Below are 25,714 nucleotides of genomic sequence, written 5' to 3' on the forward strand. Positions count from 1 at the left end.
GATCCTAGGCCAGGGAGCTAACCCACATGGTGCAGCGGACCTCTCCTGCCTCACCCTCTGCTCCCCTCAGCAGTGTGTTTCAGTCAATCTGCCTGTTCTGTAGCCCACTCTTTCTCTGGTGATTCTTCTTACCCCCATACCTCTGGCCTGTATCCCAGTTCTTGTATGCATAAATAAATCTTTAAGAAAAGAAAGAAATAGTAAAGGAAAAAAATCACCAAACCTAGAGAAGGCTGGTATTGCTAACCTGACTGTCTTCCCTGAATAGGCTGAAGTCTTTTTCCACAGTCCCCTCACCTCCATCAGCTATATATACATCTTCTTAGAGTTTGTGCTGTGTGTTATCTTCCATTTCCTTCCTGGCTTTGACAGCAGCAGCCATTCATTAGGTAATATTTTATACATTTTATTTGGAGATTTGTATGTTTTGTGATTAGAGGGCTTGAGACTCTTTAATCTGCACCCTGTAAAGTGTGAAACATTTAATTGCTTATCCTCTTTCAAGCTTCATTGAATTTCTTCAGTTGTTTTACAAGGCCCCATCCTTCAACCCTAAGGGTTCTGTCCTGAAGGGAAAAAAAAAATTAAGACATAATTTCTCTGCTTCCACGTTAAAATTAATAATTAAACAAGAAAGAAAGATTATTTACTTGGGGGCCTCCCCTGGTGGCGCAGAGGTTGAGCGCTGGGCTGCTAGGCTGCCTGCAGCCTCTGCAGTGCTAGATTCATTCCCTGGCCGTCAGCGAGGGTCCCACAAAAAAAAAAAAAAAAAAAAAAAAAGATTATTTTCTTGGGCAGTTGCTCCATCACCACATGATTTTCCACCAAAGATTTTCCAAGCTGGAGCTGGGAAAGAAAACTTGAAATGGAAGAAAAATGGTTATATGTTGAAAAGATATGGCATTAGAGGTTATCCTGCCCTCCTTATTAACTTCAGTGTGGAGGGAATGATGCTATACTCCCCTAAACATGATTATATACAAGGTTAGTGACAATTTCCCTTTTGTTGTGGGCATCTGAGGAGAAAGCTTGGAGAAATTCCCTTCAATTCTTAGAAGGAAGTAGAAGCAGAAGGGAGGATGAGGTATCAGTTTTGAAACCAGTTTTGACAGAGAGTTTTGAAACCCAATCTACCATTTCCTGCCCCTAAAGGTCATAGAGCACAACCGAACAAAAAAAGACTGAGACAGTTCTGTGTTTCTCACTAGGGTACCCTGGGTCAAATAGAAAAAAAAAAAAAAAAAAGAAACAGGGAGGAAGAAAAGATGGAGAGAAGATAGCAGAGGTGCAGACAATGGTATGCATTTTAGTGAATGCAAGCATGGAACAATTGTGAACCAATGCTTTTATTTCAATCATTTGGACATAAGATGCTATGTAATTCTCCCTATACCCCACCCATGCTTTACCTCTGCTATTGATTAGATAAATCCTATGGAGAATAAAAGAATATTAGAGCAATTACAAAACTGAATTGACTTAATTTAAGTCAGAAATCACTGTTATTTGAGGATTTATTTAGTTTGCTGCCATCATTTGAAATGTCAGCTCAAAGTAGAATTGATGTTAAATTAGAGAAAAATAATTATTTGTTTATCTGAGTCTCTGGCTAGAAAACCCAACTATATTACTAATATGGATTTTATAATACAGGCCCATATTTGAATCTCCATTTCATTAATTCTTGGATGAACTTAGAATTTTTGTTGTCATTCAGGATTCTGTTCAAATGTCACCTTCTCGGTGAGTCTCTCCTTTATTTCTCTATTAAGATGATTTCCCTGTGACTTTTCTGTTTTTTTTTTTTCTTCATAGCCCTTACTACTGACTTATACTATAGATTTATTTGTGCATTGTTGGCGTCTCCTTAGAAATAAATCCTAGGACAATGAAGACTTTGTGATGTTCTGTATATACTCTCTCTCTCTATATATATGTATATATAATATGTATTAATATACTATATACTATATATGTAGTATATATACATATATATGTATTAGGCATTAAGCAAAATATCATTACTCTCTGGTTTTCCTCATTCTTGTGTCCCAGTTATTCCTGAGAAAGTTTTATAGATTGTCTTAACAATCCTAAAATAAATAATTTACTGAATTTTGGCATTGAACAGGATATGCAGACTAGATTTTTTGATCCTAGTCATAGAAGCAAAGAAAGGGCTCAAAGAGATTAAATTACAAATAATACTTTTCTATTTTATAATTTTAACTAAACTTGACCCTGCACACAAGTATACCTATTTGAGGCAGTTTCCTTTATTGATAAATACATTGAGGATGGGAAACAGGAAGAGAGGGTCAAATATTTTCTAGGTCAATTTACTGAAATTTTTATTTTTGGACTTCACAGGAAGATGCCTGAATTAATTTATGTGTTGGTACATCATCATCTGGCCCAAGCAAGGTCCTTCTCTATTTTTTCCTATCTGAATAGCTAGCTAGCTAACTATCATTTATCTATCTATCTATCCATCCATCTATAATCTATCAGTTTGTCTATCTACATCTATCATTCCTTTTTATATGTATTTTGCACTCCCATTCTATACTGTCATCTTTTGCAACAATTCTGAAGTGTCTAATATATAGTTTTTTTTATTAAAAACATGTAGTCTCATCACGAATATATGCTTTCTCACTAACATGCATGGTATTTGTTATACATATAAATTTCTTTCTTCCTTTTTTCATAAATTATTAAGATCCAAGCATGTTGTTTGTATATCTCTCTGTTTTTTCCAAATACTGCGTAGTGCTGCATTTTTTTCGTTTTTGTGGCTACCACGTCTTGCTTATCTCCTTTCTGTAAATAATAATCCACATTATTAGAGCAAATGAAAAGACCAGAAAAGATTCTGTTTAATTCTTCGCACATCATGATAGAATGAAATGCATCCTTTAAGGAAATCTCAAACAACTATGTTGATTCTAAGTTCTTTCTTTGGCTGCAATTTGGTTAAGACACTTTTCAAACAACTCTAATATTACAACTCACACAGTTCAAATATCTTCCATTTTAAATAAAAATATTAGCAATGCTTTTTTATATATATTAGCAGGAAATTCTTATATTCATGTTTCTATGTGTACATGCACTCAAATCTCTTTTCAAAAGGACAAAAGTATCCAGAGAGACTTTCTCCTGCTGTGAAGGACAAAAACTGAAGATAGTGTACTCTGACACAAAGTGCATTGCTTTGCCAATCTCTAAAATGTCACTTCATGGACAGACTGCTGGGCTCAGCTCACAGCCATGGTGCCAAGACTGCTAATAATAAAGAATAAAGGTTAATGAAGGCATTGGGTTATTTATTATCGGAATAAAATAGCCTAGGTTTTATCTGGATGGTTTGTTCAAGACATAAGGTCTTGCCTTTGATTTTTAACATTGTATTATTCTTTTCTTCAAGCTGTGAATTGTAATGCTTTTGCTAGGATGAGTCTTATGCTTATTAGATATGCAATTGTATCACAAAATGAATGGAGATATCATAGATGTTGAAAAAACAGTGACTGACATATATGAAAAAATTAAATCGTTCACAGCATACATTTTGAAATTCAGGATGTGAGGATGTTGAACATTAAGCATATCTTTTGTTGCACATGAACAATTTACTAAAGATTTAACTATGGCATTATGGCATATTGGAAAACTAACCTTTTAAAAGGAATATATCATGCTCTAATTCCACACTTCACACTTAAGTTAACGCACTGCAATTTCACTAAAAAGAACACAAACTCTGCCATAAAACTAATCTTCTCTCAACTGACAGGATATAAAATGCCAGAAGTACTGCGGTGCCCCAGTCAGGACCCCATGTGAAAGATTTCCTGTCAGCTGACAGCAAGCACACATACTATTCACCCCATAAGTGGTGATTATAAGAATATTAAATTTTGAGGTACATGAAGGGGTTTAGGTCTGTGCTCTTACCTAGATTATAAATTGTCCAAATTTAAAACATACACAAGTAGAAACACTGTCTTTGCTGTGATGGAAACTATCTTTTTAATCATCTTCATCTCCTTAGATTTGCTCTCAAGTAAGTGTTAACTGTGAGGTCATATTTAAAGTATAACTAATGATTCTTACATTCACTACTCCATCCTTTGGAATAAAATATAAACAAAACCTAAAGAAAAAATGAACATATCCTTCATTTATATTACTTTTTTTCTGTTTAAAATTTCTAACTTGATAAATACTGTAATGTGAATTACAGTCTGTGGTACCATAGCTTTCTGACTTTTAACAGGATGTATTTAATTATCTCCTAGGAGCATTCTATTCACTGGGATTACTCAGACTACTCAATAATACCTTGGGGATGGCTATTATGTGCCAACCACTACTGTATTACTGAAGATACAGACTTTCATGGAAAAAGTATAGTAAATTCCATTGTAAATTATATCAGAAAAATATCAAAGATCATTAGGAAAACTAATTTTAGAAAAGCTGCATGGTCTACATAAGTGTTTCTAAGTAAGGTAAAACTCAAATATCTTTTTTTAACTTTTAGGTAATATTAACTTTTATAATCTTTGGTGAAGAGAAATGTTATCTGTTTTAAGAAGATCAGAAAATATTGTAATCATTAGATCTGTTCAAAATAGTCTGGTATTTCTTCTGAGTAGAACTGTATGTTTTAATATCCTTGAAATTATGAGTAACCACATGATTCCTTGGGGTAGTAAAATATGAATCAAACTAATACATGAAAGTTTTCGCTGTACGTACAGTCTCTCTGCAGTGTCTGAGAGGGGACTTCCCCCTCAAATATAGGTCCCAGCATGAACACTTCCAGAAGGAAATCTCCCAACTGATTCATGAGGGATATATAACCTGAGTGAAATATGAAACTTTTTGCTTAATTTTAACTTTAGTTATATTTTTACTATCACTAACATACAGTAAGAGTCACCCTTTCAGTCCTACATACAATACGTTTTGACAAATATCACCTCAATCACAATTGAATTACAAAATATTTCTATTACTCTAACAAAGTAATAAAATAAATGTTAATAATAACAACTAGATTTTTTTTCTAGTGGGAGAAATTTCTTTTTTTAATTAATATTATCTAGTTTACATAAAATACAGAAAATAATCTCTTAATGTTACTGGTATCAAGGCAAATGTTACTGAATTTCTAAAGAAGAATTTAGAATTATATATCAGAAGCCTTGAACTATTATAACTTTTATACATTTTAAGTGACTAATATTATTACATATGTAATTATATCACATAATAGAATGAAATCAGAAATAACCGTATCAATTAAATAATTTCTTGCAACCTCATGACCTGATACTATGTAATCATCATTGTTATAAGATGATCTAGTAATATGAGGAAATATTCCAAAATAATTTTACATGGAAAGATATACAAATTACCAAACACTATATACAGTAGGACCCAACTATGCAAAATTTACACATTTATAGGATTTTATCTACCAAATTACTTTTGGTAGCCTGTAAGAAGAATAAAGTATTGTTATAGCATTCTGAACTTTTATTGGAATTCATGTATATGTCCAAACCAAGTCAGGTCAGTGTTCAGAGAATAATGAAGTCTCCTAATCCTAATGTGGATAATGTGCTGAAATATAATCCTGGCCTTTCCAAATCCAGTTTTGAAAACTTCGTTAAAGCTAACTTCTCTACACTTCAGTTGTCTCATTTAAAAATGTTATTTAAATGTTACTAGTAGAAGTAGTAGTAGGAGTAATAACAGTATTAGCAATAATGAAGACAATATCCATAGAATAGGATTAAACATAATGGCATTGTAAATAGTCTATAAAATTAGTAACTTTTCTGAAAAAGGATAATTTTAAAGGAATTTTTACATATTGCATATCTGTGTTGGCAATTTTGATTGGCTGACAGTCTAGCCAAAAAAAAAAAAAAAAAAAAAACCAAACAAAAAACCAGCATATTTCCTTTGACGAGAAAATGTTTATTAGATGACCCAATTGTACAACAGTGAGTTAAGAGAAAAGTTGGCCAGAGAACAGCCAAGATTCTTTATAAGAGTATGTCTTTACCATACACCAAAGCAGATACTTGTACATTCAAGCTCCTAGCAGCATTATCCATAATAATCAAAATAGGTAGAAGCAGCACAAGTGCACATAATGAATGAATGGATAAAATGTGATATATTACAAGCAATGGAATATTATTCAAACATGATTAAGAAAATCCTGAAACATGCTACAAATTAAATGAACTTTCATAAAGATAGGCTAAATGAAATAGTCACTCACAAAAAGACAAATACCAGGACCTCACTGGTGGTGCAGGGATTAAAGTCTCAGTGCTATCAAGCTATTGCCAGCCACTGCAGCATGAGCTTGGTCCCCTAGCATGGGAGCTTCCCACATGGCATAGCAGATCTCTCCTGTCTCGCCTGCTGCTCCCCTCACCAGTGTGTTTCAGTCTCTGCCTATTCTGCTCCCCACTCTGTCTCTGGTGACTCCTCTCACCCCCCACACTTCTGGGCTACACCCCAGTTCTTGTATGCATAAATAAGTAAAAATAAATATATTTTCTAAAAAAAGACAAATACCATATGATTTTACTGTATGAGGAATCAAAAGTAAATAAATTCATGGGAGCAAAAAATAGGTGTCAGGGACTGTGGTGAGAGGGGAATGGAGTGCTATTGTTTAATCAGTAGAGTTTCAGTTTTGCAAATTGAAAAAGCACTCTGGAGATTGGTTGTACAACAATGTGAATATACTTAACATTACTAAAACTGTATGATCAATTGCATCATTATAAAATATTTTTTGTATTTTATCACAATTTAAAATAAAAATAAAGAAAAACAATAATGTCTATTACAGTTTAATTAACAAGCATCAAAAATGCACCTGCCATAGTTCAGATATATGAGTCTACATGGAAGAAAGAATCTGCTTTGAAATAGCCAAGAGGCTGATAATTCACATCTTGTGCTTAGGAAGTTTTAAAGTCATATCTATACAGAAATTGTTAATTCTAAAACTATTTACAAATATTAGATGGAAGTACTACTGTTGGTCTTAAAATAGATTTCAGACTCTCCACAATTCAGGCTTATTGAATATATTGTAAAATTGCTTTATACAGAGTTTATTGTTTATAGTGTATACAGTGAGACAGTTAATTATGCCAATCTGAAAGTTGGGGAAGTGAGACTTAGAGGTAGAGATGTCATAAAAATGTGAAATAGCATGAAAATTAAATTGTTAACTTTTGCCTGAATATGGTTTGTGATGAATATCTGAATGAAGCATTATCCCCTTACCATTTCAAAGGGTTTATTTCCTACGTTCACACCTCCCCTGGTTCTAATTGACCATCTTAAATGTTTGACCCCTTTAGTACTACACATTAAACTATGCAAGAGAGAAGTTTTAACTACAGGAAAGAAATTTATCATCATCTTTTGGTAAAGAACAGTTGATGTGAAGTACTTTTAAAGTAGATTTATTGTGATATAACTAAGACACAATTAACTGCCCATATATAAAGTATAAAATTTGAAGTCACCATTGTATACAAAGGAAGAATGATTGCCATAATCAAGATATCATTTCTCAAAATTTCCTTATTTGCGATCTCTCCTTCCGTCTTTCCATGTCCCCACATATGCCACACCCATTGAGCTTTCTGTCATTAAATCAGTTTGCATTTTCTAGAATTTTATATGCATGTAATCATACTACATACACCTATTATTTAACTTGTCTACATTCAGTTTTAAAATTCATCATGTTATTGTATTTCTCAAAAGTTCATATCTTAAGAAAATTCTTTTTTTTATGAGGTTTTTTTTTTAAGATTTATTTATTTATTTATACAAGCACTGGGTACAGTCAGAAGCGCAGGAGGGTGAGAGACTTCACCAGAGCCAGAGCAGGGAGCAGAGCAGGCAGAAGGATGGAAGTACACTGCTGAGGGGAGCAGCAGCAGGCACAGCAAGAGAGGTCTGCCCGCCATGTGAGACCCTCCCCGGTGGCCGGGGACTGAACAGGCACTGCATAGGCTGCGTGCAGCTTTGCCACCAGGGGAGGCCCTCTTAAGAAAATTCTAAGCAGGAGTTCATTATATGGATATATCCCTTTTGGTTCCTTCATTCACTTTCTGGACTTGTTTATTTCCAGTTTTCAGTTCTACAAATAAAACTACTATGAACATTAACACACATGGATTTATATGGACACATGCTGTTATTTCTCTAAAGTAAATAGTGGTAGAATAACTGAGTTATAGAGTATGCATATATTTTTAAGAGATAGCTATATACTTACAGTTTATGAAAGTTCTGTTTGCTCCATTCTCTCACCAACCATTTGAATATGAGTAATCCTTGTTCATTCTTTGAAGAATGTCACTCAAACTATGTATATGCTTTGGTTATGATGATAATTTAAAAATGCTAATTTTTCCAATCTGTAAGCAGAGTATATCTTTCCATTTCTTTGTGCCTTCTATTCCTTTTAACAATGACTTACAGTTTTCACTGTACAAGTCCTTTACCTCCTTTGTAAGTTCATCCCTAGTTTTGTGTGAGTTTTGTTTTGTTTTTGATGCAATTGTATATGGGATTGTTTTCTTGACTTCTTCCATTTTTAGCTTGTTGTTTGCATACAGGAACACTGCTGATTTTTGTACATTGATTCTGCACCTGCCAATTTTTGAACTGATTTATTGTTTCAATTAGCTTTTTAGTCCAGTCTTTAGGATGTTTTATGTAAATTATGTCATCTGCAAATATGATTTTTTTTACTTCTTCTCAATTTGTACATTTGAAATATTTTCCTCTTGCCTAATGTTTTTAGTATGAAATTCCATTACTGTGTTGAATAGGAATAGTGAAAGTGGATGCCCCATCATTTACTACATCTTACTGCAAAAGCTTTTAGTCCTGAACCATTTACAATGTTATCTGTGGGTTTGTCGAATACAGCCATCATTATATTGAGGTATGTTACATATATCCCCACTCTGTTGAGGGTTTTTATAATAAATGAATATTGAATCTTATCAAATATTTTTTCAGTGTCTACTGATATGATCATGTGTTGATGCTTTCATATTCCTTGAATAGATGCCCAGGAGTGGGATGTTGGTTTCATACAGTATTTTCATTTTTAGGATTTTAAGGTAAATTCAATCACTTGCTAAAATGGTTGTTCCAGGTTATATCCCCATCAAAAGTATAACAGAGTTTCTCTTCCTCTACGTCCTCTCCAGCACTGTTGTTGGGATTTTTTTTAATATGTTATTCTCACAGTGTGAGATGATGTCTCACTGTAGTTTTAACTTGCAACTCCCTTATCAAAAGTGATGATGAAAATTCTTGCATGTATCAATTGGCCTGATTATCCTCTCTCATACCAATATTTACTAGTAACATTGAATTAGAAGGAACCCAAAACTGGAGAGACACAGCAAGATATATTATTTTTGAAATAGATTTAGGCAAAGAAAAAATGAAAAATATCAGATACACAAAAGATGCAAAGGATTCTTAAATGATGGGGTAATAATAGAATTAGAAAATCACTATTTTGTATTATCTAACAAAAAAATGGAATTAAGTCAGGGAGTCTCAAAATGTAGTTGGACTGTCCTTGTGATTCTTAGACCTTTTCAGGGGATCCAGGATTCCTCTGTTTTCAAGATGCATATCTGTCTGAGGCTAGATTTTTCTTCCTATACTTTCACCAAAATAAAATATTGCAACATATTGAATGCAGAAACAGACATGTGAACTTAGTTATATTGAAAGAGACGTTAAAGACTAACAAAAATGTGAAATAATGCTACTTTTCTCACTTCTTTTGTTTTTGAAAATATATAGTTATGTTCATAAAATACATTTTATGTTAAAATATATAACTAGAAACATTGAACAAATGTATTTAGGACATGTTACATGAACAAGTTTGGGATACCCTTTGCTATCCAACAACAACAACAACAAATTCATGTCAGGGGCTCCCTGGTGGTACGGGGGTTAAAGTCTCAGAGCTATCAAGATATCACCAGTCACTTCAGCATGAATTTGATTCCCAGCCAGGGAGCTAACCCACATGGTGCAGCAGACCTCTCCTGTCTTGCCTACCACTCCCCTCAGCAGTGCATCTGCCTGTTCTGCTCCCCATTCTGTCTCTGGTGAATCCTCTCACCTCCTGCACCTCTGGCTTACATTCCAGTTCTTGTGTGCATAAATAAATAAAATAAATTTTTTAAAAAAATTCACATCAAAGCAATCCTCACCAAAAAATAAGAGGAAGAATGGCACTATTGCATATCCAGATCTTAAAATATACTACATTGCCATAATAATTAAAAGAGCATGGTACTGGAATAGACACAAAGAACAATGGGATAGAACAGAAAGCTCAGAGATAAACTGACACCTTTATGGTTTTTTGGTCTATGACAAAGGAGCCACGAATATATACAAGAATCAGGAAAGCCTTTTCAATAGGTGGTGCTGGAAAAACCGGAAAGCTACATGCAAAAGAATGAAATTAGATCACTGTCTCACAACACAGATTAAAATCAATTCAAGTGGATAAAAGATTTGGATATATGACCTAACACCATAAAATACACAGAAGAAAGTGTAGGTAAAACACTTTACAACATCTTTGTGAATTTGTCTCAGCAGCAAGGAAAACAAAGGAGAATGTAAACAAATGGGAATTCATATAACTAAAAAGCTTCTGCACAGCAAAAGAAATTATAACCAAATAAAAAGACACCCCACTGAATGGCAAAAATTATATATTTTTTTTTCAGACCATACAACTGATGAGTACTTATATCAAAGATTTAAAATAATTCATATAATACTACAAAAAGAAAATAAATAACCCAATTACAAAATGGGCAGAAAAACTGAATAGGTACTTCTCCAAAGAGGACCTAAAGATAGCCAATGTAAAAAACGCTCATCATCACCTGTCAGAGAAATGCAAATCAAGACCACAATAAGATATTATCTCACACCTATGAAGATGACCTGTATCAAAATACCATCACAATAAATCCTGGTGGGTATATGGAGAAAAAGGAACTTTACTGTTGATGGGAATGTTCAACCCCATGGAAAACAGAATGGAAGTTTCTCAAAAGACTACAACTGGATCTGCCATATGACTAAGCAATGCCACTCATAGGTGTTGTAAATGAAGTTGGTCAGGCTTTTTTTTTTTAAGATTATTTTATGAAAGAACCAGGGTACAGGCCAGATGCGCAGGAGGGTGGGAGGATTCACCAGAGACAGAGCGGGGAGCAGAACCAGGCAGACTGATGTAATACACTGCTGAGAGGAGCAGCAGGGGAGGCAGGAGAGGTCTGCCGTGCCATGTGGGACCCTCGCCTGCTGGCCAGGATTGAACCGGCGCTGCAGAGGCTGTGGACAGCTTCACAGCACAGCGCTCAACCACCTACACCACCAGGGGAGGCCCTGGTCAGGCTTTTATGCCATTAGCCTCTGTGGCTATCACCTGCAGCTTTGAACTTGTTAACGTGGAGGGTGTTTGGGTATGAAACATACATTCTTGACTTATGGACACCTTAGCCTGGGTGTGTATACATGTGTATACATGAACCTAGAGGTCAGGGATATAAGTGTAGCATTACTCAAGACAGCTACATGGGAACAGCTACAAGAGGACAAGCAACTACGAGAGGAAGAAGGCATGAGAGAATGCCAGAGAAAGCCCAGAGAAAAGAGCATATAGAGATTCATGGTGGGACTCAATTTGCTATCTCCATGCTGACTGATTTCCCCTGCTTACCTCTCAAACCTGCAAAAATGATTCCAAGGGCTCCAAAATTCTCCTTCAAATTCCTAAAACCAGGGCATCCCTGGTGGCGCAAGGGGTTAAGATGCAATCTATGAAGGTATTTGTAGCCAATGCAGCACCCATTCGATCCACAGCCAGGGAGCTACCCACATGGTGCAGCAGACCTCTCGTGACTCGCCCCTGCTGCTCCCCTCAGCAGTATATTTCAGTCAATCTACCTGTTATGTTCCTCAATCTGTGTCTGGTGAATGCTCTCACCCCCCACACCTTTGGCCTATACCCCAGTTCGTCTATGCATAAATAAATAAATTAAAAACCAAACAGACAAATTGCTAGTGAACCTACCTGGCCTAAGAGGCTTGCAAAACAAGTATCTAGTCAAAGAACACAAAGCCACTAATTTGAAAGGAAATTTGTATTCCCGTGTTCACTGCATTGTTTACAATAGCCAGGATGTAGAAACAGCTTAAATGTCCCAAAATAGCGGAATGGATTAAGAAGATGCAATACATGTGCACACAGCACACACAATGGGATATTACTCAGCTGTTAAAAAAGATAAACTCTTGTCATTCATGGCAAAATAGGGGTGAAATGAAAGGGCTGAGATTAAGGGAAATCAGCCAGAAGAAGAAAAAGAAATACCAGCTGGTGTCACTTATATGTGGAATATAGAAAGAAAAAAAAAGTGGGGGGTGATGTAAATCTAAAAACTTATCATTAAAATCTGACTATGGAATGGGGTTACTAGAGGAATAAAAACAGAAAAAGGAGGGGTACAATGGTCTATAGTGGTGTACTTTAGGTTATTTAGTGGTGGCTGCACTATGGCAACAATGCCTGAAGTGGGGGATCCTACGCTTATATTATGGGAAAAAATTATGCAGGCCAATAATAGTGCAATAAAAAATATTTTTTTAAAAAAGTAATATTCAGGGCCTCCCTGGTGGTACAAGGGGTTAAGATGCAACCTATGTAGGTGTTCATAGCCACTGCAGCAGGAGTTCGATCCCTGGCCAGGGAGCAACCCACATGGTGCAGCAGACCTCTCCTGACTTGCCCACTGCTCCCCTCAGCAGGGTATTTCAGTCAATCTGCCCGTTCTGTTCCCTGCTCTGTCTCTGGTGAATCCTCTCACCCTCCAATGCATCTGGCCTGTACTCCAGTTCTTGTATAAAAAATAAATAAATATTTAAAAAAATAAATAAAATAAAAAGTAATATTCAAAAAAAATTAGCAGCTTCATTTAAAAAATAAACTACAAATTTTAAAAGACCCATAAAATATTTTCTGACCATAATGCAATTTAACTAGAGAATTATAACAACTAGTATTCTGTCTTTCAAGTAAGAGATAAATTTCATTTACACCTTAATTTAATGAAGAAATAACAATAAAGAGAAGAAAATGTCTGAAAAGAATGATAATAAAAATGCTTTCTAAAAAGTAAAATCTAAGGACATAAGTGAAAGAGAAATAGAGGAAAATTATACCCTTAATTGCATTTATTAAGATATAAAGGTCAGAAATATAAGAAGTATCTGTTTCAACAAGTTTGAAATAGAACAACAAAGGAAAAGTACAATATAGATGAAAGCTAAAAATAATAAATCAAAAAGATATAGATATATTAATGTATATTATCAAATCTTTGTTAATTATCTCAAAAGGGTAAAAACAAATAATAATATCTGGTAAAAATAATTTTGAAGAGGGTGGTTGAGGAAATACATAACCTATGACAGAAGTGAAAAAGTTGCTGCTAAAATTAATAGATATTATATAGATAAAGGATTATTATAATAATTACAATTCTGGCAATTCAGATGAAAAGGGCCACATTTCAGAAATGCTTAATATTAAAAATGGATATAAGAAAGAACCAGGAAAAATAATTAATAACCACCACTGTATTGGCACAATTATGCCACCAAAGTCCTTTTCTCTGATCCCAAACTTCATATCCAAATTCTCTCCTCTTTCAAGATTAGTCTTAATTGGTTTCAGAGTCCACTGACCTTTTTATTATATTTCTAATAAGCTGTTGATGACATTGTCATTTAGATTTCCAAAGTCTTTCTCAAATTTGCTATTCAACAATAGTACTTTTAATATTTTTTAGTTTTTCAAGTGAGAACAACTCCAAATTAATGATCCTTTCTTCTCAAAAGATATGAAATGCTCACATAACACATTACTGCAAAGACACTCACCAGCCCAACTCAAATCACATACAAAAATTCATTTTTAGCTGAAACTAATTTGAATAACTTGAAGAGATTCTACATCTATCAAGCTAATAATAATCTATTTGAAGAAGAGTTCAATTTCCAGTGTCTTGTAGGGCATGGTGTTGACATTTCTGAGGGAAAATGAGTATCTGAAAGATTGATGTTCTCAATTAATCAAAAAATACACAAACCCAGATAGAAGAGACGGAGATAATTAAACATTCTCTCACCTTGACCCACTAACACTCTTCAAACCTACACCAGGTGAATCCCTTCTAGAAGCAAAAAAGAAAATACTCAATGTCTGTGCTTATTTCACATAACCTGAAGGCAAAATCCTGTTATCACAATTACTGTCTGGAATCAATTTATTCCTTCCTAGTTCTGTACTTATATAAGCATGCCTATTTCCTCTTTTTATTCATTTTCTTTTTTAAAAAATAGATTTATTTATTTATGCATACAAGAGCTGGGGTACAGGTCAGAGGTGGGGGAGGGGAGAGGGAAGGATGAGAGGATTCCCCAGAGACTGAATGGGGAACAGAAGAGGCAGATTGACTGAAATACACTGTTGAAGGGAGCAGGTGGCAAGGCAGGAGAGGTCTGCTGCGCCATGTGGGTAGCTCCCTGGCTGGGGATCAAATTCATGCTGCAGAGGCTGTAGATAGCTTCACAGTGCTGTGCTTAACCCTTTGTGCCACCTGGGAGGTCCCTTTTTATTCATTTTCTTAACAAAAATATGAACATAGCTAAGATCTGATGTAGGGCCTCCCTGGTGGCACAGGGGGTTGAATGCAGTGCTGTGAGGCTGTTCGTGGCCTTCGCAAAGTGAGTTCAATCCCTGGCCGGCCAGGGGAGCAACCCACATGGCGAGCAGACCTCTCCTGCCTTGCCTGATGCTCCCCTCAGCAGTGTGTTTTGATACATCTGCTTGTTCTGTTTCCCACTCTCTCTGGTGGATCTTCTCACTCTCCGTGACTCTGGCCTGTACCTCACTTCTTAAAAATAAATAAACAAACAAACAAATAAAATCTGATATATAAATATGACAAATTGGAATAAAAGTAAATATTCATATCCATAGTTAATAACAATAATAATAAACTTCCAATTCTTGGTTCAGACTTGTCTGTGCTAGATATTTGAAAATATTCAACAGTCCCATGAAAACATTTCTTTCTTATTGAAGTCACTTTCCTTCATATTTAAGGGGAAAAAATGAATGATCTGACTTCATTCAAAATTATGCATAGTCTTTTTAAAGTCTTTATGCATAGTCTTATTAAAATCACTAATAAAATTCTTCTTTGTGAAGAGGTGATATAAAGGAGTGACAATTTTTATAGACATCATTATAACTAAACACTGAAACTGGTGAAATGGTAGCAACATAACATGAAGATACTCTTGTCCTGCTTTTTTCTTTTCAAAAATTTTATATAAACTCAAGCTATTTTTGACAAAATTTGGTCATGCTAAAAATGTCCTCCTACATAAAGATATGTATGAGATTCAACTAATTATTGTAAAACATCAATATTTTATTACTTGATGGTAGATGGAAAATTCTATTGGTATTCATTGTTGAAAAGGCCATATATTTAGAAGATTACTTCAATTATTAATACCTGACATTTTTATTATAGCACACAGCTTTTAGATACCTATATGTATCAAATTCCAATTTTTCTAAAAATGCCTGTTCCTTCTTTCCTGGAATTCTCTCTATTCTACCTCTACTGTTACCAATATGGATTATGGATCCGTCGGTCCCAGAGGATGTACCTTATTCTTTTACTTAACATTTTACCCATGGGAGTGGGGGAGGGGCAGAAATAGCTCACTCTTCCGTACAGTATTTTTTTTTTGTTTTGTTTTGTTTTTTTTCACAGTAGCATTTTATTTATTTCAATACAACCTCTAGTTAAGGACCACTTTTTAATTAAAGTGTTTCTCTCTTTCTAGAGTTCCAACACCAGCACTAAAAGTTGACTTTCTTGTGGAAACCATTTCCACAAAGAAATAATAATTTTTAATGTAAGTTCCCAAGTGTCCCCATGCATATAACAATAAGAAGAGAATAATGAAGTCTAAGTTATAGATGTATTCCAGGCAGTCAGACAGGTTTATTCAGTGGCCAGTAAGTCTACTGAAATTATATATACAGAATTCAAGTTCCTATCACAGAAGAATTACAAATTATTTCAAAATTATGGGTTGACTGAACAGTTGATTATATTCATAATATTTCAAATCAATAAGAACTCTATGAGGTTATGTTCAGATTACCTTGACTGGATTTTGGATGTTTGTAAAACTTTAAATCTCATATTAAATGAAAATCTGTGATAATATGCAATTACTGACTTCTGAAATTTTATTTTATTATACATAACATTACATATACTACTACAACTCCTACTAAGTGAAAACACAGGGACCTACCAGCCACCTTACTAGACTATTACTGCTCTGTGTCTCTTTCTCTGTACCTCCATATCTCTTCTCTTTTCCTCCCTTTCCCCACAGCATAGCAGTTCCCTACAGTATTAACCCAACTAGTATAAGTTGGGATTTTAAAAATTACTTTAAAAAGTAGGAGGAACTATTTTAGAAAACTGTGATCCCACCAAATCTCCTTGTACTTAGTTTAATATCTTTTTTTCTTAAAGACTTTATTAAAGACGTTGTTGATGCAAACATATTAATTTTATTACATGAGACAGATGGTGGTTACCTATTGTGCTTGTTAGGCTTAAAAAGTTCTCTTTATCTGGGCATTGGTTTTTTTTCAGGTATTGTGATGCCCAGATCCTAACTTTGAGAAAATAAATGCGTGAAAGCAGAAAATTAAAACTACAAATTAAAATTTCAAAATTAACATTAAGCAGTTGATTCTTACTCATAGAAATGAATTGTATCTTTGCAGAAAACAATTCCTTTTTCACAGAAAACCAAAATAATTGCCTTTTGGTTTTATAGTTCATATTCCTGAGTACATAAAGCAACATGAAAACTTTTAGATCATGAGAAAAGTATTTTTGTATTATAAATTAAGGTAAATATTTTTAAAAAGCCAAACACATATATTGCCGTTGCTTCTTAGGGGCAGGTATTTCTCAATCTCACAAAAACTTACAGATGGGAATGTCATATTTTGCTTGTTCCATGTTTCTGTAAAGAACTTAGTGCTTAACACAGATTATATTACCAGAAAACAGACTTTTGAGATAGTTTCATATGTAGGATGCTTACTATGGAGATGATATTGATCAACACCTGCAGGAGGAGGAAAAGAAAGGATTGTAAAGAGCAAGAAACAAGCTATCAAGCTATCATCAGCCACTGCAGCATGAGTGTCATCCCTGACCAGCCAGGGAGCTAACCCACATGGCACAGCAGACCTCTCCTGCCTCTCCTGCTGCTCTTTTCAGGAGTGTATTTCATTTGATCCCCCTGTTCTGCTTCCTACCCTGTCTCTGGTGAATCCTGTCACCACCAACCAACCCCACCACCTCACACACCTCTGGCTTATACCCCAGTTCTTATATGCATAGATAGATAGATAGATAGATAGATAGATAGATAGATAGATAGATAGATAGATAGATAAAAGTCTACAGATAAAACAGTTTTTCAGAACTATCCCAAGTTGAGCTGCAATGGTCAGGACTTGCACTTCTAATTCAGACAACACCGGATGTGAGGTTCACTGGGATGGTAGTAGCTTTAGGCAAGGTGGATATTTTCAGCTAACTAATCCAGTAGAAGCTGACAGCTTAGGGCTATATGTAAATAGTAACCTAAGCTTTGGGGGCAACAAAAGCTAGGTAGCTATTGAAAGGCTATCTAGAGGACCCATCAGAAATTCCATTACATTTCACCTCTTGCATAACTTGGATTCATCTCTGCATAGACTTCTTGATGAACCTAGAACCCATCTGAGAGAAACTTTACAAAAGAAGATCAGGAAGGGGCCTCCCTGGTGGCACAAGGGTTTAAGCACATCACTGTGAAGCTATCCATAGTCTCTGCAGCACGGGTTCAATCCCCAGCCGGCCAGGGAGGTGACCATGGCACAGCAGACCTCTCCTGTCTCGCCCACTGCTCCTCTCAGCAGTGTATTCAGTCAGTCTGCCTGTTCTGTTCCCAGCTCTATCTCTGGTGAATCTGCTCACCTTCCTCCTACCCCCCTCCCACCCCAAACCTCTGACCTGCACCCCAGCTCTTGTATGCATAAATAAATCTTTAAAAAAAAAAAAAGATCAGGGAGACAAAACCAGCCACCACCACTACCTATTAACACTCATTATCTCTCTTTCTACTACCCATTCTACCCACACTCTCACCATTGCCCATTACTACCACCTCAGACCTCTGCTATCTTGGTGGCTTACCTGGTGGCATGATTCAGGGACTCTGAGCCCTGGTGACCAACTTTTCAGATTAAGACTGCTGGCACTTGTTTGTCTATCACTGAATTTGAGCAAGAGAATCCCAAACAGCTTTAAGTGAATTATCCACAAATACATTTCTTCTTGCCCCCATTATACAGCAGCAGCCATGGCCCTCGTTTTTTATCCATTAACTAATTCAATATGGACACATATTAAAATTAAAATCAAAGTTACCCATATGCACTAAATTACACTCTCTTAAATATGAATTCTGTTGTTATTATTTGCTATCTGGAACTCTGGGCAAGTTAATTAACCTTTTGTATTTTAGTAACATTTTTTTTCTGAAGTACTGATAATACCTAACCTGCTATTCCAAGGAAAAATTAGCGATAATGTAAAGTGACTTACAAAATAGTTTGACATAAAATGGTAACATTTTCTCAAAAGTTAGTACTTTTATTAGTCTTTCATTTATATGCCTGGTAGATAAGAAAAATGGGAAGGGGGAGAGAAAGTTAAAAACTGCAATCATATTAGCAATTTCTACAAAGAAATACTTTACCTATGGAATGAAGTCATTCGAACAGTTCAGACAGATCCCTTTCATGTACCTATATGGTCAGCCTGTCTATTCCTGTTTGTCTATCGGCCAGTTCCCTAAAGACTTGAATTCAGTTATATTGCAAACAGATTGGTATGTCAAAATATTTGGTAACTTATAAGATGTGTTGCCTCTTTAGGTTCAGCCTAATTACTAATAAGTGGAATTAATTTCAATGACCCATGGTTCATCTCACTCTCAGAAAAACCAAATACAAATAGTTAATATATTAAAGCCTTATATTTACAATAAGCATTACCTACTAAGTATAATTAGATAAATAGACATAGCAATGGAAAGATCGATATGTTTTTTCCACTGTTATAAAAAGTACGTAGATTATGGGCCTCCTGGGTGGCACAGTGGTTGAGCGCTGGGTTGCGAAGCTGCCCGCAGCCTCTACAGTGCCAGTTCGATCCCCGGCCGTTGGGTGAGGGTCCCACATGGCACGCAGACCCCTCCTGCCGCCCGCTGCTCCCCTCAGCAGTGTACTTCGTCAGTCTGCCTGTTCTGCTCTCCACTCTGGCTTTGGTGAATTCTCTCATCCTCCTGAGCTTCTGACTGTACCCAGTGCTGGTATAAATAAATAAATAAATAAATAAATAAATAAATAAATAAATAAATAAATATTTAAAGTAAAAAAAAAAGTACGTAGATTATAGTAATGGCCTGATTTTTAATTTTTTTTTCAATTGAGGTAACATTGGTTTACAACAGTGCATATGATTTAGAGGTCTAGGAGCACACCCCCACAGACTTCTTTTTGGAGTGTGGATGTGAATTTTTTTTTAAACAAACATGTTTTGTTTTGTTTTTTGGTTTTTTTTTTTTGTATGCAGATGGGTAATGGTAGCAAAGGATACTAACCTGAGTGAATTTAATGTACTTCCTCCCTTTAATTATTAAACTTGGGGCAGAATTTCCATTACTTATCTTTAAAATTTTATTTTTATGTAGAATCTGTGTTTGAAATATGTTGGTAGTTTAAAGGTTAAGGCTACACTCACTGGAAGAAATTTCCTGAATCTTAAGAATTTTGTTGGAAACTGTGCTTTTACTGCCCCCTGCAGTTTCAGTTACCTTGCATGGTTGTGATTCCTCACCTTTAAACAGGTTCAAATAAAGAGTTCAACTTATAGGCAAGATATGGAAATAACTTAAATGTCCCAAAACAGATGAGAGGATCAAGAAGATATGGTATATATACAGAATGGACTATTACTCAATGATGTAAAAAGATCGAGTCATGCCATTTGTGGCAACTTGGATGAAATTGGAAAGGATTATTGTAATGAAGTGAGCCATAGGAGAAAGATAAATACCAATAGTTTCACTTGGAAACTAGAGAAACTAAAGAATGGATCTGACAAAGCCAAACTTGTGAGATGGACTCTTGAAAACAGACCTAAAATCTGAGACACTCAGGAAGAAAGAGGAGAGAGAGGAGTGCATTGTGGGGAGTGGTAGAGGACTGTGAGCACTTGGTGGTAGGAAAACTATGGTGACAGTACCTGAGAAGAGAAATCCTATAATGTGAAAAACTAAGCTAGAGTTTTTAAAATTTAATAATAATAATAGGAGTTCAGTTGAGAAGTTTGTAATGGCTTGTAGTTGATGGGAAAAATAAAAGAAAATCAGATTCTGAATTAATGAATTTGGGGTGTTTTTTTGCATAACAAATTATCTTGATATTGATTCATCTTCCAAAAGAGGAAAACATCTTTCTGTTTTCCTCATATGTGTCATCTAGCCATAATAAATAGGATTAACATGTGACATTATAAACTCTAAGCATGATGCACATCTGTGCATAGCAAAAATAAAAATAGCTCATGAGAAATTTTATTTTAACTAGGACAGTGTAAATCAAGTTATACAATAGAAAAAATATAGTGATTAGCATTCAAAACATGAAATAAAAAAAAAATACTTTGTAGCTGTAAGTATAGAAGAAACTGGGTAGGTACGGGGTCTTCTTCAGTTATTTTTCCCTTGTGTAATCTGTGGCAGTAATTAGTAAATTTTATTCTATGTATATTGTACATTCTTAATTTCATAAATGCATGACTACCTAAATACCCCCCAAAATTGTTGCATCATATAACAACTTTCATAAGTAATATTTTTGCAGAGGAATGAAAGAGTAAAATAAATCATCAGTATATTATGATCTCATAATTTTTAATCAAGAAACTTTAATAGCTAATTCATGAAAATAGTCCAAAAATGGAAAGGGGATTTTACTTTTGTTCCTCCAGTGGGTTAATGACATTAAGGTTTGCTCTTGAAAAATAATTAGATATCCCCCAACAATATAATCTCTAAGGGAAATTTAGGTGATATATTCCATGACATTAGTGAACAAAAGCCTTTGGTGGCTCAACCCCTATTGCAAGGACAATAAAAGCAAAAATAAACAATTGGGGTTGCTTCAAATTAAAAAAAAACTTTTACACGGTGAGAGAAAAATGTAGACTAAAAAGGTATCCTACTAAATGGGAGAAGATATTTGCATATAGCATAATGACAAGGGTTTAATATCCAAGATATATAGAAAATGTATATAATTCGACAATAGAAAAGTTAATAAACCAAATAATAAATTGGAAGCCAATCTGGATTTTCCTTAAAAAACTTAAAATGCAAATACCATAAAACCCAGCAATCCCCATTTTGGGCATCCATCCTAAGAATGTGAAACCATCAACTCAAAAACTGATATGCTCTACAAAGTTTATTGCAGCACTTTTTACAAGAGCTAGGACGTGGAAGCAGCCTAAATGCCTACTAGTAGGCAACCGGTCAAGATGATGTGGTGTATCCACGCTATAAAATACTATTCAGTCATAAAGAAAGATGAAGTGCAGGCACTTACACCAAATTTGAGAGAATATAATGAAAATAAGAATAGTAAAATCAGAATCACAAATATTGAACTATTACACAGCAGTGATTCAACAAAGTAAGTTACTTATAAAATTAGTAGACATTAAGTAAAAAAGTGAGGTGCTTGAGGTTAAGAAGGAGGGCAAGGAAGAGGGTCAAAGGGATATAAGAAATACTGGTGGGGGGAAACAATAACACTAAAACAGAAAATATTAAAATAATTTTAAAGAAGAAAATTAGATATTGTGTTTATTTTTCAGGTAGGATAAACAAGACAATAATGTGGGATTAATAATAGCAGTAAAACTTCCAAAGAGTAAGGTAGCTGAGTAGATACACCTGGGACTAGGCTGGAAAAATGTATTTAATGGAAAATCTACAATACATCATCAGGTAATGCTATTTGAAAGGTAACTTTAACTGAGGAGAAAAGCATAAGAGGCACAAACAGATACTGTTTGGAATCAAAAATTAGAAAATAAAAGCAACCATGCAAAAAAAAAAAAAGTAGGAAAAAAATGTTGAGGTCCATGTCCAAGGTCATAGGTCTATTGCCCTGGAGCAACTAAGTGGCAGAAGAGGCACCTGACTTGGCATTTTATGCATTGAGGACCCACAGCAAATAGTGATGAAGTGCACTGATAAAATAGCACTAAAGAAAGGAAGGTTTGGGTCAAAATATTATGCAATGCTAAATAGTTCAGGGGACTTATCTCTAAGGAAAAAAGGAGAAAGCAGACCAGTCTGTGAAATATCAAGCAAGAAGGTTATGTATTTATTGCAAATGAAGATTTGGAGACTGTTGTGGTAGGAGAAATGTTTAGGAAAGAAAAAGCTTAGTATTCTTTTGCTTATACAATTGCTCCATCCCGCATGGCTTTGGTTATTAATACAGCATACACATCAGGAGTTGAAGAGATTTAAACACACCCCAGAGGAATTGTATAAGTTGTTCTCTGTATATCCAATACAGTTGCAAACCCTGAAGCAGCTCAATGCACTGCATGTTAATGGATTTTTGGATATTCTTCAGGAAGTTATCAGAAAAGGGTTGGCAATGAGCTCCGATTACTGTAATCTGAGAGTCTCCAGTGGAAAGCATAACAATTGGACTTTGGGAAGCTAACAAACCTCTCAAGACTAAAAGAAACTTGATAGTCCAACACAAGAAAAATAATAACAATATGTCTTCTGATTTGCTTTCTTTGTATTAAGATTTTGGCGGTCAGTTATTTCAGAGGTGATTTTTTTAAGGATGAATGTTGAAAATAGGTAGTTTTTTAAATAAAATAGAAAAGCTGTTATAATTTTTTATGAAAATAGAAATAGTGTTAAACAGGTAATATGTATCATACTAAAATATGATACAATGTGTTATTGAATATAATTAAATTAGTCAAAGCACTGCAACATGAGGATAAATGTTGGAACCTAGTTTAATGCTATGTTCCCATGTCAGATTTTAACTCAATTTCAATGTGATGTCCTTTTTTACTTGTCCTCTATTTTTAATGAGCTGAAAAATCACAATAAGATATTTTTGCTGATATGCATAATTTTTTTTCTGCTAGCCAGTGTCTGAGGACTATTCCTTTTAGGGAAAGTTGCTGATTTATTAGTCTCTGTAGAAAGTGAGCTCCTGATTCTCATCATTAAAACCAAAGAATTCAGGTATTTCTCTTACCCCAGCAGAGGTGTAGAACAGACCTGGGACATACCCTAGGTAAAAATTTGCTTCACTCTAGAATTATAAATCTAGTAGGAATATGGGGAAAACACAAAGAGGGTTGAGCAAGCATTTCCAGATATGGTGACAAGAGTCTAATTACAGGGTCAATGACAAAAAGTGTAGGGTCCAACCACAGAGCCAGTGGTGACATTGCAACCAGTTGTCTTCCTACCCAAACTCTTCTCATGTTATGAGTTTGCTTCTGCTGTCTGGTATTGCTTGTTTCCTGTCTCCATTCTGAGTTGAATTATTTTCCCCAGTGTTCTCATAGTGTCTATGAAACACTTAATATCCTCATAATGTATTCTTTTAAAGATTTTTTTATTTATGTATACAATAACTGGGGTACAGGCCAGAGGTGTGGGGGGTAAGAGGATTTACCAGAGACAGAACGGGGAGCAGAACAGGCAGATTGTGAAATACACTGCTGAGGGGAGCAGCGGGCAAGACAGGAGAGGTCTGCTATACCATGTGGGTAACTCCCTGGCCAGGGATCGAACTTGTGCTGCAGTGGCTGCATATAGCTTCATAGGTTGTATTTTAACCCCTTGTACCACCAGGGAGGTCCCGATATCCTCATAATTTATAAATATTTGTTCATGTCTCTTCAATGAAATCTATGTTGGCTTTCCTCCCTAATATTGTAATCTTCTCCTCACCCACCCCATGCCCTGCCACCTAAGCATCAATCTATCCTTACCGAGCCTCCCTAGTGGCCTAAGGGTTAAATTTCAGTGCTATCATGCTATCACTGCTGTGGCCTGAGTTCAATCTCCTGCAGGGAGCTAATCCACATGGCACAGCAGACCTCTCCTGTCTCTCCCGCTGCTCCCTTCAGCAGTGTTTTTCAGTCAGCTAGCCTGTTCTGCTCCCCACTCTGTGAAGGTTCACTCTGGTGAACCTCTCACTGCCCAAACTTCTGCCCTACACCCCAGTTCTTCTATTCATAAATAAATAAAAATAAATCTTTGAAAAAAATTAAAATAAAACCTCAAAGATTTCCTAGCAGAATGCACTATCAGTCACTTGCCATCTCATCATCATATTTGCATAGTACTTATCACTATCGAGTATTTTCTTTTTGAATATATATAAGAAAAATAAAGAAAAGAAAATATATATAAATATAGAAAGAATATATATATTCTTTGTAACTGCCTGGCAAGTTTTAGGAACAAGGAGGATTTCAATGAAGACAGAGAAGAATGAGTGATAGTAAGAATAGAAATAGATGAGGTAACTTCTTTTATTCTTTATTCTCCTTTGGCTCCAGGAGCAACATTTGAAACAAAAAATTTACATATTTCAACAGATTTCTTAAAATGCAACATTAGTGGGAAATAGTCATTCTTTACTAGTGATGGTATGAGATGCAAATACAGTTGCAGGTATCCACACCTATCAAATAGGAAATGTCTTGAGAACATGAAGCATTCATATGTCACATATCACAAGCTGTCTCAGACACAGAAGAAATAGATACATTCTGGAAATATTCAAACCCTTGGTTTAATTCTCTAAATCCCAAATGCAATTCTGCCCTATCTATAGTTTCTTAGTTCACAAATTATCCTTCATAAAAGTGAAATCAAAGATCTTTCTCCTCTGGGGGAAAAAAAAATGAGATTCTCTGGTTAAGGCCCATTTGGTCACACCCAACCCTGCTCCTTTTTCTGATCCACTTGCAGAAACTCCTTTGACCTCCACTAAATATCTTTTTTACACACTGCCCCATAAGGATGTTAGAAATATTTAAAGGTCTTATTAAAATTCTTTAGCAACCCCAGTAATCTTACGTTTCTCTTTCTGATTTGTTCTCTTTTTCTTCCCTCCCTAAGATCATTCCTTTGCAAGCCCAAATCTTTCCAAGAATTGTGACTCAGTTTTGATTTTACCATACTCCCTTTAATCCCTGACTTTTTCAAATAAAAGAAATCTCTCCTTTGAATTCTTTTGGCAGTTATCTACTGCTCTTTCTTTGCATTTATCAATCCTATTTTTATTTAAACA

The 25,714-nt window shown here is 35.1% G+C and overlaps 1 long non-coding RNA gene across 1 annotated transcript in view; it reads right to left on the minus strand.

Moving 5' to 3' along the window:
• Window positions 1-403: 403 nt before the first annotated feature.
• Window positions 404-25,714, minus strand: part of LOC129146722 (uncharacterized) — a 257,208-nt gene continuing 231,897 nt past the window's right edge. Inside the window, exon 3 of the long non-coding RNA XR_008553812.1 lies at window positions 404-566. This is a non-coding gene — a long non-coding RNA (uncharacterized LOC129146722). The remainder of the gene's footprint in view (window positions 567-25,714) is intronic.

The sequence above is a fragment of the Talpa occidentalis genome, unplaced genomic scaffold (assembly GCF_014898055.3).
Source record: "Talpa occidentalis isolate TD23 unplaced genomic scaffold, MPIMG_talOcc4v2.1 talOcc4.4, whole genome shotgun sequence".
Taxonomy (NCBI): Eukaryota; Metazoa; Chordata; class Mammalia; order Eulipotyphla; family Talpidae; genus Talpa; species Talpa occidentalis.